Below are 13,687 nucleotides of genomic sequence, written 5' to 3'. Positions count from 1 at the left end.
TATCTCGGTAATATATAGCTGTGCCACCACCTTTTTTATTAGGCCTACAGTTATGAATGGCTTTATAACCAGCTAAGTTGTAGAGTTGGGTATAGTCTTTATTTAGCCAAGTTTCTGTTAAAATAATGAACGATAAGTTAGTACCTAGTGCTGTGAGTAATGCATTTAAATCGTCAAAATGTTTACCAAGTGATCTAACATTTTGGTTGTAAACTGATAGACAGGTGCTATTTTGGAGTTTGTTTTTAGCCTGGTGTGCTGTGAAATACTTGCAATAATGATGGTCAATGTGTTGGTTAGTGTAGATATGAGACAGAAGATTTTGATCAGGATCAATATCAGTGTGCATAGAGATGCAGAGGGATCACGATGCAAGAAACACGATAAAGCAAAGCACAAGAATAAATAAATAAATATAAATAAATAAATAAACAAAATTTTTATTTAGGTAAGGTACATACATACAAGAGATTTTACAAAGTTTGTTGGATTAATAGATAGAGCTAGTACATACAATGCCTAAAGCCACTATTACGCAAAGCGTTTCGGGCAGGAAAAACATTAATGACTAAAGCTTAATACTAATGGGTATAAAGAATAAAATGTGTTGAGAACAAATAAAAATAGAGGTAAAAGAGGGGGTAACATGGCTGAAAAGGCAGCACAAATACAATTACAAATTATTACAGACAATTACATTCAAACAGTGTTGTTTTGAAAAAAAAAATAACAGACATGGGTTGACAACAGAGGGGTAAGGTAGGTTATAGGGAATTTATTAGGTATCCCGCCAAACACACACCGAAACTGCGACGTTGGTACAACGTTCGAGCAAGTTTTAACACCTCCTTACCAGTTATAACAACCAATATAGCAAGTTGTAACAACGTTCTAATACGTCATAAACACGTTAAGCCAAAATGTAACAACTTTATTACAAGTTGTAACAAGCGGAAAATAAAGACAGTTTCGGTTTGTGTTTCCAGGGTAGTGCTTCGTTTTTATCTTAAACTGGTTGAGAGAGGTACAGTCTTTTAACATGGTTGGGAAGGTCATTCCACATTCTGGGTTCCTTTGATTTGAAGAGCATTTCTAGTTTGATTAATTCCTACTCTAGGAAAAAAAAAATGTATTTATTTCTGGTGTGGTGCTCATGGGTTCTGTTACAACCTGCAATGAATCTTTTGAGGTCAGGATTGGCATTACAGTTCAGCGTTTTATATATGTATAATACACATGAGAGAATGTGCAGTGACTTAATATCTAACATATTCAGAGATTTGAGTAGGGGTACCGAGTGATGTTTGGGGCTAGAGTTTGATATTGTCCTAATAGCAGCTTTGTGTTGAGTAATTAGAGGACGTAAATGATTTTGGGTAGTAGAACCCCAAGCACAAATACCATAGTTGAGAAATGGATAGATGAGGGAGTAATAGAGAGTCACCAGGGTAGGGCGGGGTACATAATATCTGATCTTAGAAAGAATGCCAACAGTTTTTGAAACTTTTTTTGATATATTTAGAATGTGTCCCTGGAAATTCAGCTTGTGGTCGATGAGAACGCCAAGGAATTTGCCATCTAATTTGTTACAAATTTGAGTATTGTTTATTTTGAGATTTATTTGATTAGAGGATTTATGCCAAACAGAATATAGAACGTTTTGTCAATGTTAAGGGTGAGTTTGTTGGCAGGTAGCCAAAGATGGACTTTCTTTAGCTCAGTATTTACTGTGGCATTTAGAAAAAGGGGGTCAGGACTGGAGTAAATGAAGGTTGTGTCGTCAGCAAATAGAATTGGTTTGAGGTGTTGGGAGGCATTTGGAAGGTCATTAATGTAGATGAGAAAGAGGAGAGGGCCAAGTATGCTGCCCTGAGGAACACCAATGTTGATGGGTAGGGTGGGAGAAATTGAATTATTCACAGAAACATACTGGAGCCTGTCAGTAAGGTAAGATTTGAGGTATTGCAGGGAGTGTCCTCTGACTCCATAATGATGTAATTTAAGAAGAAGGTTTTGGTGGTTGACAGTGTCAAAAACCTTACGCAGGTCCACAAATAACCCAACAGGGAACTCCTTTTTATCAAGAGCTGCGTGAATCAAGTTAATCATACTAATAAGTATAAATAAATATATAATAAGAATAAAAGCTAATACAATAAAATAGTAACAATTTAGAAGTAAAATAAAGATCCAATAGATAGCCAGGAAGGACACAGAAGTTACATAAAATAAAAAACAAAAAATCAGTAGAGACTGACAATATAAATGTAAAATAAAAAATAATAAGAAAAATAATAATCATAAAGTAAAATGATCTTGAAGATAATTTGCTTAGTAATGGTTAATTAAAATCCTATAATTGGTATGAACCTAAGAAAACAAAGTGAGCTCAAATAGATAATTTCGAGAGAAAAAAAATAGATGACATGTAAATTTAATTAAATCTTGAAATTTACTCTAATATAAATCTAAGTGTAAAAATAAACAGGGTGAGAGTATATTCATGTGGAAGATTTTACTATGATACTGAGGTAGATGCTTATATAAACAATTATACTATTAATTAATTCCAATAAATGATTACAAGACACAAATACCAAGTTACTTTAAGTAACAGGGTAATAAATAGCCCTAGGTTTAGTGAGAAGGGGATTAACTAAGACCAAATAATTAAGATTTAAAAACAGGCAAAGATGACAAACAAAAAAATATTAATAAAAATAAAATTACCTTCAAACTTGGTGGAGTCCATTGATTGTTTCAAACGTGGGTTCGACATGTATATGAGTGGGCTTGGGTGGTTATAAGAGTGGAAAAATGTTGTAAGCGGAGTGCCTCAAGCCTCTGGACTGGGACCTCTGTTGTATATAATAAATATAAATAGTTTAGATTAAGGTTTGAGTAGCAACATTTGCAAATTTGCCGATGATACAAAAATCGGTAGGGAAATAAACATGGAAGAAGACTCACTATCACTTCAAGTTGATTTAAATAAGGTTTTGAAATGGTCAAAAGACTGGCAGATGCAGTTTAATGCTGATAAATGTAAAGTTTTGAGGCTAGGTAATGATGCTGATCAATGCTGATATATGTAAAGTTTTGAGGCTAGGTAATGATGATAGAGTTACAAGATACGAGCTAAATCGTGTTGAGATTATGAGATCGGATTGCAAAAGGGATCTGGGAGTTATGATTAGTACGAATTTAAAACCAAAGGATCAATGCATGAATGTTCGTAATAATGCAAATAGGATGCTAGGATTTATTAATCGAAGTGTTAGTAACAAGACACCTGGTGTTGTTATTCAGCTATTTCTTGCTCTGGTTAGGCCCCATTTGGATTATGCAGTTCAGTTTTGGTCGCCATTCTATAGAATGGATATAAATTCATTTGAAAGTGTCCAACGTAGGATGTCAAAGTTAAATCATCAAATTAGCAATCTTTCATATAAAGAAAGATTAGTAAAGTTAAAATTGCATTCACTGGAAAGGCGAAGAGTTAGGGGTGACATGATAGAGGTTTACAAGTTGATCGATGAGACATAACAAAGGGGATATTATTAGGGACATTAAAAGCATCAACACAAGATAGAACACAAAATAATGAGTATAAATTATATAAGTTTACATTTAGGAAAGACTTGGGTAAATACTGGTTCGGTAACAGGGTTGTTGATTAGGGCCCTGATTAGCAGGACTGCAATTAACGCGTAACGGGGTGGAGGTGGGGACCCTCAATTGTTTCAAGCGTTGGCTTGACATGTATATGAGTGGGATTGAGTTGTTATAAATAGGAACTGCCTCGTATGGGCCATTAGGCCTTCTCCAGTTACCTTTGTTCTTATGTTAGACTGGTCAACCTGCTCTCGTCCCCCCCAACATAGACATGTTCGGCTGAAGGCATAGAGTTAGGCTCTTCCTTAGTAAATACAGAGATAAAGATTTATTAAAAATACTACTCATCTCTTCCTCATTATCCAATATATGATCTGTCTCGGTCTTTAATGGATCTATCCTTTCTCTAACCTTTGTTCGATATAACGGAAAAAAAACTTTAGGATCTGCCTTTGCTTAACCTGCTATACTAACTTCAGAGTTTCTTTTTTTTTCAACTTCATAGTGGTAGAGGAATTATTTTTCGAACTTCATAGTAGTGGAGGTGGGCTCCCTCGATTGTTTCAAGCGCGGGTTAGGCATGTATATTAGTGGGATTGGGTGGTTATAGATAGGAGCTGCCTGGTATGGGCCAATAGGCCTTCTGCAGTTACCTTTGTTCTTATGTTTTTGCCCTCTTTTTTGCACCCCATACACATCTTGTGGGTGGTAATGGAAATGGTTACAGAGGCACATATATGGGCTTAGGGACTGAACCCCACAATACATTTAGCTAAGCTGGTTACAATCTTGAAGATATAGTTACAAAATTCAGTATAAGTCGTCACATTATCAATGGGTTCGAGATCAACCACAATTACAGTTTCTATGCAGGCGATGAGTCACAATAACGTGACTAAACTATGTTGACCAGACCACACACTAGAAGGTGAAGGGATGACGACGTTTCGGTCCGTCCTGGACCATTCTCAAGTCGACAATCGACTTGAGAATGGTCCAGGACTTACCGAAACTTCGTCGTCTCTTCGCCTTCTAGTGTGTGGTCTGGTCATACAGTTTCTAAATTAAGCAATAGGCAGAATCAGATTGTAGAATATGTAGTTTAGTAGTAGAGTAGTTTACCACATCACATTGTTTGGATGTGTGATAATTGTATGATAGACAGTATGTTAAATGTGCTTTTTGTACTGTGATTTGTGTATTTGTACCCCATAATATATAGGATAAATATATACTATACTATAGTATACAAATACAAATATTTATTCAGGTAAAGTACATACATACAAGGTAAGATACAAAAGTTTATGGATTTATAGATAGAGCTAGTACATACAATGCCTAAAGTCACTATTACGCAAAGCGTTTCAGGCAGTAAAAACAATAAGACTAAAACTTAATACTAATTGAGATTAAAGTATAAACTGTGTGGAGAAAAAATAAGAAAAAATGGAAAAAAAGGGGGGGGGGGGAAACATGGCAGAAAAAGAGTAAAAATACAATTTGGTCAACAAAACAGCATTGTTTAAAATAGAAGATATGGATTGACATTTTGGGGGTGAGGTAGGTTACATTGAGTTAATTAGGTAGTACTTAGTTTTTATCTTAAACTGGTTGGGAGAGGTACAGTCTTTAACATAATTGGGAAGGTCATTCCACATTCGAGGTCCCTTGATTTGTAAAGCATTTCTTGTTTGACTAAGTCGTACTCTTTGAATATCAAATAGGTATTTGTTTCTGGTGTGGTGCTCATGGGATCTGTTACAACCTTCTAGGAAGCTTTTAAGGTCAGGATTGACATTACAGTTCAGCATTTTATATATATAAAATACACATGAGAGGATGTGCAGGGACTTAATATCTAACATATTCAGAGATTTGAGTAAGGGTACATATATACTGCCCGGTTGCCTGAAATGCTATGCTTACTATAGTGGCTTTAGGTATTGTATGCACTAGCTCTATCTATAAATCCAACATTATGTTTGTAAATCAACTATGTATGTACTTTCCTGAATAAAATTGACTTTACTGTACGCACGTGTAGTCCCATACCAACTGCTTGCCATTCTTCCAGGGGTTCACTGTGATACCATCCGGGCGACCAATAAGAGCATCAGAGTTACGGGGCGTTAGGTAATGGGGCTCTCTTTCAGCTGGGCATCCAGCTGTGGTGAGGCTCCTCTTGATGATGTCGTTAACTTCACTGTGCCTCGAGTGCCATCCCCCTGTGCTTTGGCAGAGTAGGCCATGGTGGCCGTACCTGTCAGCCACCACCTCGCCGCAAATACACCTATATCTGGTGTGGATTGGGGCAGCAAGGCGAAGTGCCACAACAATTAGGAGGGCGTGTGGTGTGAGACGCGTGCCAGTTGCCGACATTGGGGTTGCTAACAGGAAATCCCCTGCATGTGGGGCTGCTACTGCTGTGAGGCGAGCAATGTCGTGTTGTGCTGTTGCAGCACCCAGGCACCCTGCAGCAACTTGGTCTACAATGGGCCCATCCCAGCTGGATTGCTTGTGGGCTTTTGGGGATGGTGGTTGAGGTGATGGGCCTGCACGAGAGGCCCACTCTGTGGCACAGCGTGTAAAATTGGGATCATGTACACCTGCCAGCTGATGTAAGTGTGCAGGTAGAATTTCCTTCACAAGGTCGTCGGATGCTGATAAGGACAGGAAGGCTGGAAAAGCGATTTGCGTTGCTGTTCGAACTCCGAGGCCCCCAAGTCTTACGGGAAGAGAGGCTTGTTTCCACTGTAGGTCATCAAGAGAGAGGTTAAGGGCTTTTTCTAGCATTGATTTCAGTAACCGGTCATACTCACTTAGTTTTTGGCTACTGTAAGATGGTGAACACCTCAGAAAGTAGGTTAACCTGGGGAGGGACAGACATCTGGTGATGAGGTAGAGTGCATCATGAGCATCAATATCCTCAATCCTCCCATCCATCCTCTTAAGGTCGGCGATTTTCTTATCAAGGACCTCATCGATGGCTTTCAACCCCATGGGAGCTCCTAGGAGTGTGCTGTCTTCAGGATTAGTTTTATGGATATTTGGCAGAAGACCCTCTAATCTCTCTACGATGCCCTGGTTGGAACATATTATTTCACATTTAGAAGGGTTCAGGGTGAGGCCTAAAACTGCACCTTGCTCCTGGATTTTTCTGATGTCCTCCAGGAGGGAGTCTTGGGAACCAGCTAGGGTACCATCATCCAAGAACCAGATGTTAAGCTCGCTGGACAGGACCTCTGTGACTTGTTTGATGACTAAGCAGAAACGGAGAGGAGCAAGGGGGTCACCCTGTTGGACGCCTTCTCACGAGTCAATTTCATGTTCGCCAAAAAAGTAGCTTACGGTCCATACTGTAGCATGAATGTACAAAAGGGTAGATGGAAGGGAAATGACTATGAACCGCACGAAGTACGGCATCCCTCCGCACCAATATATATATATATATATATATATATATATATATATATATATATATATATATATATATATATATATATATATATATATATATATATATATATATATATTCAATACCCATTGACTATATATATAAATATATATAGAATATATATATATATATATATATATATATATATATATATATATATATATATATATATATTTATATATATATATATATATATATATATATATATATATATATATGTATATATATATATATATATATATATATATATATATATATATATATATATATATATATATATATATATACAGCAAAAAGTCTTAGTCGAAATGAACTTGAAACCGACCATATACTGCAGGTATGTTGACGACATCTTTACACAGGTACCTGATGTCAGACATCTGCAGGAGCTGAAGGAGGCATTTGAGCAGAGTCCCGTGCTGCGTTTCACTTACGAGATGAAAAAGGATGGGAAGCTGCCCTTTCTAGATGTAACAGTCATGGAAAAGAGCGGAGGTTTCCACACTGCAGTCTACACTAAGGAAACAAACATAGGAATGTGCCTAAATGCCAACAGCGACTGCCCAGACAGGTACAAGAGGAGTGTTGTTAACGCTTATGTCGACCGTGCTCTCAGCCACAGCTCAGAATGGAAGCAAGTCGACGAAGAACTCTGTAGGGTAAGGCAGGTCCTAGTCAACAACGGCTTCTCCAATGGTTTCGTCGAAGACATCATAAGAAGGAAAGTGAAACGCCATGCAACCTCTGAAGAGACAACTAACACAACACCTATACCCCCTATTAGACTATTTTACAGACGCGAGGAAAGAGATTTACCTGTCTGTAGCAGGTTGTGTGTATTCCATCCCGTGTAATGAGTTTGCATGTGTTTACATCGGCCAGACAGGTAAATCTCTTTCCTCGCGTTTAAAACAGCATTCATATGTTATTCGTACAGCCCAGCAATCCAGTGCATTGTATTTACATTCCAGTTTATGTAATCATTCTATCGACTTCACAGGGGCAAAATGTATTGTTAAAAGTAAGGATTTTGTTGAACGAAACGTGATCGAGTCTGCTCTGATCAAACATTGTAACAACAGCCTTAATGTGAGCCCCGGTATGTACAAGTTGGATCCCTATTTAAGCCTCAATATAGGACGTCAAAACAATATAGCAATCATTTAACACGTATGGCACTTGGAAATATTAATAGGAACGGCCTCGTATGGGCCAATAGGCCTTCTGCAGTTACCTTCTTTCTTATAATTCCTTTCCTCCACTTATTTTTGGTGGTCAGGTGATCTGCCCAGGTGGATATAAAGATCTGATCAGCAATCTTATCTTCATTCTACCTTGCTCTGATGAAGGCGAATTAGCCGAAAACGCGTTAAGCATTTTCTATTTTTCACATGGTTATTCTGCATATATATATATATATATATATATATATATATATATATATATATATATATATATATATATATATATATATATATATATATATATATATATATATATATATATTATTAAATATGACCGAAAAAGTAAGATTAATAATTCTAACACGAATTTTCTCAATCTTTCGTACATTACGCTTCACTGTTGGAGGTAAATCAAAAATTAATTCTCCAAAATTCATTTTTATTTCTAGTCTGACGCGACACGGGCGCGTTTCGTAAAACTTATTACATTTTCAAAGACTTTAGTTCACAAATACACAACTGATTAGAACTTACGTATCTCTGACTTTATATCTACATTTGAGTGAGGTGGGAGGGGTGATGCGGCATTAACACAAGACAGAACAAGACGGGATATTAATAGGGTATTAAAAGTATCAACACAAGACAGAACACAAACAATGGGTATTGAATAGAAGTGTTTGTAGAAAGCCTATTGGTCCATATTTCTTGATGCTTCTATATTGGAGCGGAGTCTTGAGGTGGGTAGAATATAGTTGTGCAATAATTGGCTGTTGATTGCTGGTGTTGACTTCTTGATGTGTAGTGCCTCGCAAACGTCAAGCCGCCTGCTATCGCTGTATCTATCGATGATTTCTACAGCGATATATATATATATATATATATATATATATATATATATATGTATATATATATATATATATATATGTATATATATATATATATATATATATATATATATATATATATATATATATATGTCGTACCTAATAGCCAGAACGCACTTCTCAGCCTACTATTCAAGGCCCGATTTGCCTAATAAGCCAAGTTTTCATGAATTATTGTTTTTTCGTCTACCTAACCTACCTAACCTAACCTAACCTAGCTTTTTTTGGCTACCTAACCTAACCTTACCTATAAATATAGGTTAGGTTAGGTTAGGTAGGGTTGGTTAGGTTCGGTCATATATCTACGTTAATTTTAACTCCAATAAAAAAAAATTTACCTCATACATAGAGAAAAGGGTTGCTTTATCATTTCATAAGAAAAAAATTATAGTAAATATATTAATTCAGGAAAACTTGGCTTATTAGGCAAATCGGGCCTTGAATAGTAGGCTGAGAAGTGAGTTCTGGCTAATAGGTACGACATATATATATATATATATATATGTCGTACCTAATAGCCAGAACGCACTTCTCAGCCTACTATGCAAGGCCTGATTTGCCTAATAAGAGAAGTTTTCATGAATTAATATTTTTTCGACTACCTAACCTACCTAACCTAACCTAACCTAACTTTTTCTGCTACCTAACCGAACCTAACCTATAAAGATAGGTTAGGTTAGGTTAGGTAGGGTTGGTTAGGTTTGGTCATATATCTACGTTAATTTTAACTAAAATAAAAAAAAATTGACCTCATACATAATGAAATGGGTAGCTTTATCATTTCATAAGAAAAAAACTAGAGAAAATATATTATTTCAAGAAAACTTGGCTTATTAGGCAAATCAGGCCTTGCATAGTAGGCTGAAAAGTACATTCTGGCTACTAGGTACGACATATATATATATATATATATATATATATATATATATATATATATATATAAAAGTTTGTGAGGGTACCACCTCTGGTGCCAATGTGGGGACCCATAGCCTCGGAGAAGAAAATAAAAAGTATTCAGAGGAGACCTCGTGGTTTCTCACTGAACACTAATATTATCTTCTCCTACCACCCCCATTCTTTTGTATGTACACATATATATATACTTTATTTGAACTTTGTTACAAAAAAGGAGTTACATATGGGTTACAAAGATGGTTATCATAGGTTGTCGAGTTCCTCCAGCTCCTCAGATGGCGGGCAGGAACCCTGGATGCAGTGCGCATTTCCCCTCTGTATCGCCACACTGAGGCGCTGGAAAAGAAAGCTTGCAGCTCTTGGGTCCCTTGTTGTTTCAATGAGCCTAGAACCCAGTTCCTTCAAAAAACTGGTAGCACTTTTACCCCAGGCGCCGAGTGTCTTATAAGCAATGGGGACAAAATTGTAGTGGTGATCCAGTTCTCTATAATTACGGGATTTGGCTGCTTCCCTGTGGGTGGCAGCGCCACCTGGTTGTGCAACACTGAGGTTAATGTAGGTGTTAGCCAGGGTTGATACGCACGTGTAGTCCCATACCAACTGCTTGCCATTCTTCCAGGGGTTCACTGTGATACCATCCGGGCGACCAATAAGAGCATCAGAGTTACGGGGCGTTAGGTAACGGGGCTCTCTTTCAGCTGGGCATCCAGCTGTGGTGAGGCTCCTCTTGATGATGTCGTTAACTTCACTGTGCCTCGAGTGCCATCCCCCTGTGCTTTGGCAGAGTAGGCCATGGTGGCCGTACCTGTCAGCCACCACCTCGCCGCAAATACACCTATATCTGGTGTGGATTGGGGCAGCAAGGCGGAGGGCCACAGCAATTCGGAGGGCGTGTGGTGTGAGACGCGTGCCAGTTGCCGACATTGGGGTAATATAATATATATATATATATATATATATATATATATATATATATATATATATATATATATATATATATATATATATATATATATATATATATATATATATATATATATATATATATATATATATATATGTCGTACCTAGTAGCCAGAACTCACTTCTCAGCCTACTATTCAAGGCCCGATTTGCCTAATAAGCCAAGTTTTCCTGAATTAATATATTTACTATAATTTTTTTCTTATGAAATGATAAAGCTACCCTTTTCACTATGTATGAGGTCATTTTTTTTTATTGGAGTTAAAATTAACGTAGATATATGACCGAACCTAACCAACCCTACCTAACCTAACCTAACCTATATATATAGGTAAGGTTAGGTTAGGTAGCCAAAAAAAGCTAGGTTAGGTTAGGTTAGGTAGGTTAGGTAGACGAAAAAACATTAATTCATGAAAACTTGGCTTATTAGGCAAATCGGGCCTTGCATAGTAGGCTGATAAGTGAGTTCTGGCTACTAGGTACGACATATATATATATATATATATATATATATATATATATATATATATATGTCGTACCTAGTAGCCAGAACGCACTTGCCAGCCTACTATGCAAGGCCAAATTTGCCTAATAAGCCAAGTTTTCCTGAATTAATATATTTTCTCTAATTTTTTTCTTATGAAAAGATAAAGCTACCCGTTTCATTATGTATGAGGTCAATTTTTTTTTATTTTAGTTAAAATTAACGTAGATATATGACCGAACCTAACCAACCCTACCTAACCTAACCTAACCTATCTTTATAGGTTAGGTTAGGTTAGGTAGCCGAAAAAGTTAGGTTAGGTTAGGTCGTCGAAAAACAATTAATTCATGAAAACTTGGCTTATTAGGCAAATCGGGCCTTGCATAGTAGGCTGAGAAGTGCGTTCTGGCTCTGTGGATTCTGCAGGTCACCTGGGAGTGACCAAGACTCTACGCAAGATCAGGGACCATTTCTACTGGCCGGGTATAGACGCCGATGTGAGGCGTCACTGTAAGACTTGCTTACCTTGCCAGAGAGCAGGAAAGAGTGTACCAGCGATATCAAAGGCCCCGTTAGTCCCTGTTCCCTCATTTGGGCCAGCGTTTGAACGTCTGTTGGTCGACGGGGTAGGACCGTTGCCACGGACGAAAAAGGGAAACACCTACTTGATGACAATCATGTGTGCGGCGACAAGGTTCCCGGAAGCAGTCCCAATGCGATGCTTGACGTCAAAAGGCGTAGCCGGGCAGTTGCAGCGTTTTTTCTCTTGGGTGGGAATGCCCAGGAGTAGTATATTCTGAGCCAGATAGGCGCACTTAACAAACAATGGGGGGTACTTATCAGACAATGGAATCAGAGGCGGGGAGCCAGATAGGCCCACTTATCGGACAAAAGGAATCAGAAGCGGGGTGACAGATAGACCCACCTCAAATTGTAGTCTACGGTGTGCCCCCACCACATTTCACTTACACTGTGTCATCTCCGTTTAAACACTACACTCATTATAAATATATAGGACTAATTAAGGATATATATATATTCGAACAAGTCTGAATGGCCCCTCCCTTATATGGGAGTATTTAAGGAGTATTAAATTATAAATCCTCCCCTTCCCCCAAAGGTTAAAAAAAACATCAAATAATTTATTAAATGCTTTATTAGGTAAAAACTACAAAATGTATAAGTAATTATGTTAGTTAATAATTGTAGTTTACAGAGTGCTCTTGCCATATTTCACTTACTACAGCTCTACCCCCCCTCCCTATCCCACACCCCCATCCTCGTCTGAGTAGAATTGTGACGATTCCTCATCAGTGAAGAGTGGGGGAAGGTCTTGAGCCCCATCCCCCCCTCTCTTGGGGGGGTGGGGTGAGTTGGGTGGACACCTTTTGGCTGAGTTTCCTCCTCTCTCTCATCGGAAGTGTTCTGGAAAGAGATGGGGGAAATAATTTATAGTGATTAAAGGTTTTATATATAATTATATATTTTATTAGAAAAATATTATATTTTTCTCTAAGAACAACTAGTACATACCTCTCCCCCTGCAGGAGCGGCCTTGTGTCCTCTACAGCAGGCGTCGTCAATTAGACTACGTAACAGCATCTTGTTTGGGGCAGACCCCCCACGTAGAATTACTACTCTACAAATGTGGACGGGTCCCAAGAACTGCACTGGAGAAAAACATAAGAGGTGAAATAGAGGATATACAAACTTTTTTTATTGGGGGAAATAAAACATAAAAAAATCTATTAACAGAAAGATATGGTAATACTAACCAGGTCCTTCAAGGACTTCAATCTTCCCCGCAGGTGTTTTTTGAGAGACACCTCCCATTTCGTAGGAGGAAGACAGTCTTCTGAGGGGGGTGGGTGGGGGAGAGGGGTTTTTATAGGAGGCTACACCCCCTTGTTAGGTAGGTTGCCTAGCTAACAAAAATATTCTCTACACCACCTATAAGAACCAACCCCTATACCTCTACAAAATGTCCTAACACAATGATGTTTCATAGGAAAATATCGTCTTGCATAAGCAAGGGCTCGTTTATCATTTAATTTTAAAGTAATGCTTGAAAATACATTATGTAAGTAGTGTACTGTTGAAGGCAACCCCAGGTGGCTCACCCTATGAACGAACATGACGCAATACAGTCCACAGGCGAGAGTAAAATCACTCTGGAGTCTGT

General features: G+C 37.9%; 1 long non-coding RNA gene across 1 annotated transcript; it reads right to left on the bottom strand.

Annotated features, from left to right (window-relative positions):
- Positions 1-12,805: 12,805 nt before the first annotated feature.
- On the bottom strand, positions 12,806-13,356 carry LOC138365432 (uncharacterized). The gene is made up of 3 exons (XR_011228811.1): positions 13,281-13,356; positions 13,039-13,175; positions 12,806-12,930 (listed from the first exon to the last, which is right to left on the bottom strand). It is a non-coding gene; the product is annotated as an uncharacterized lncRNA (long non-coding RNA).
- Positions 13,357-13,687: the final 331 nt, after the last annotated feature.

The sequence above is a fragment of the Procambarus clarkii genome, chromosome 16 (assembly GCF_040958095.1).
Source record: "Procambarus clarkii isolate CNS0578487 chromosome 16, FALCON_Pclarkii_2.0, whole genome shotgun sequence".
In the NCBI taxonomy this organism is placed as follows: domain Eukaryota; kingdom Metazoa; phylum Arthropoda; class Malacostraca; order Decapoda; family Cambaridae; genus Procambarus; species Procambarus clarkii.
This window is presented reverse-complemented; position numbering and strand designations above follow the sequence as displayed.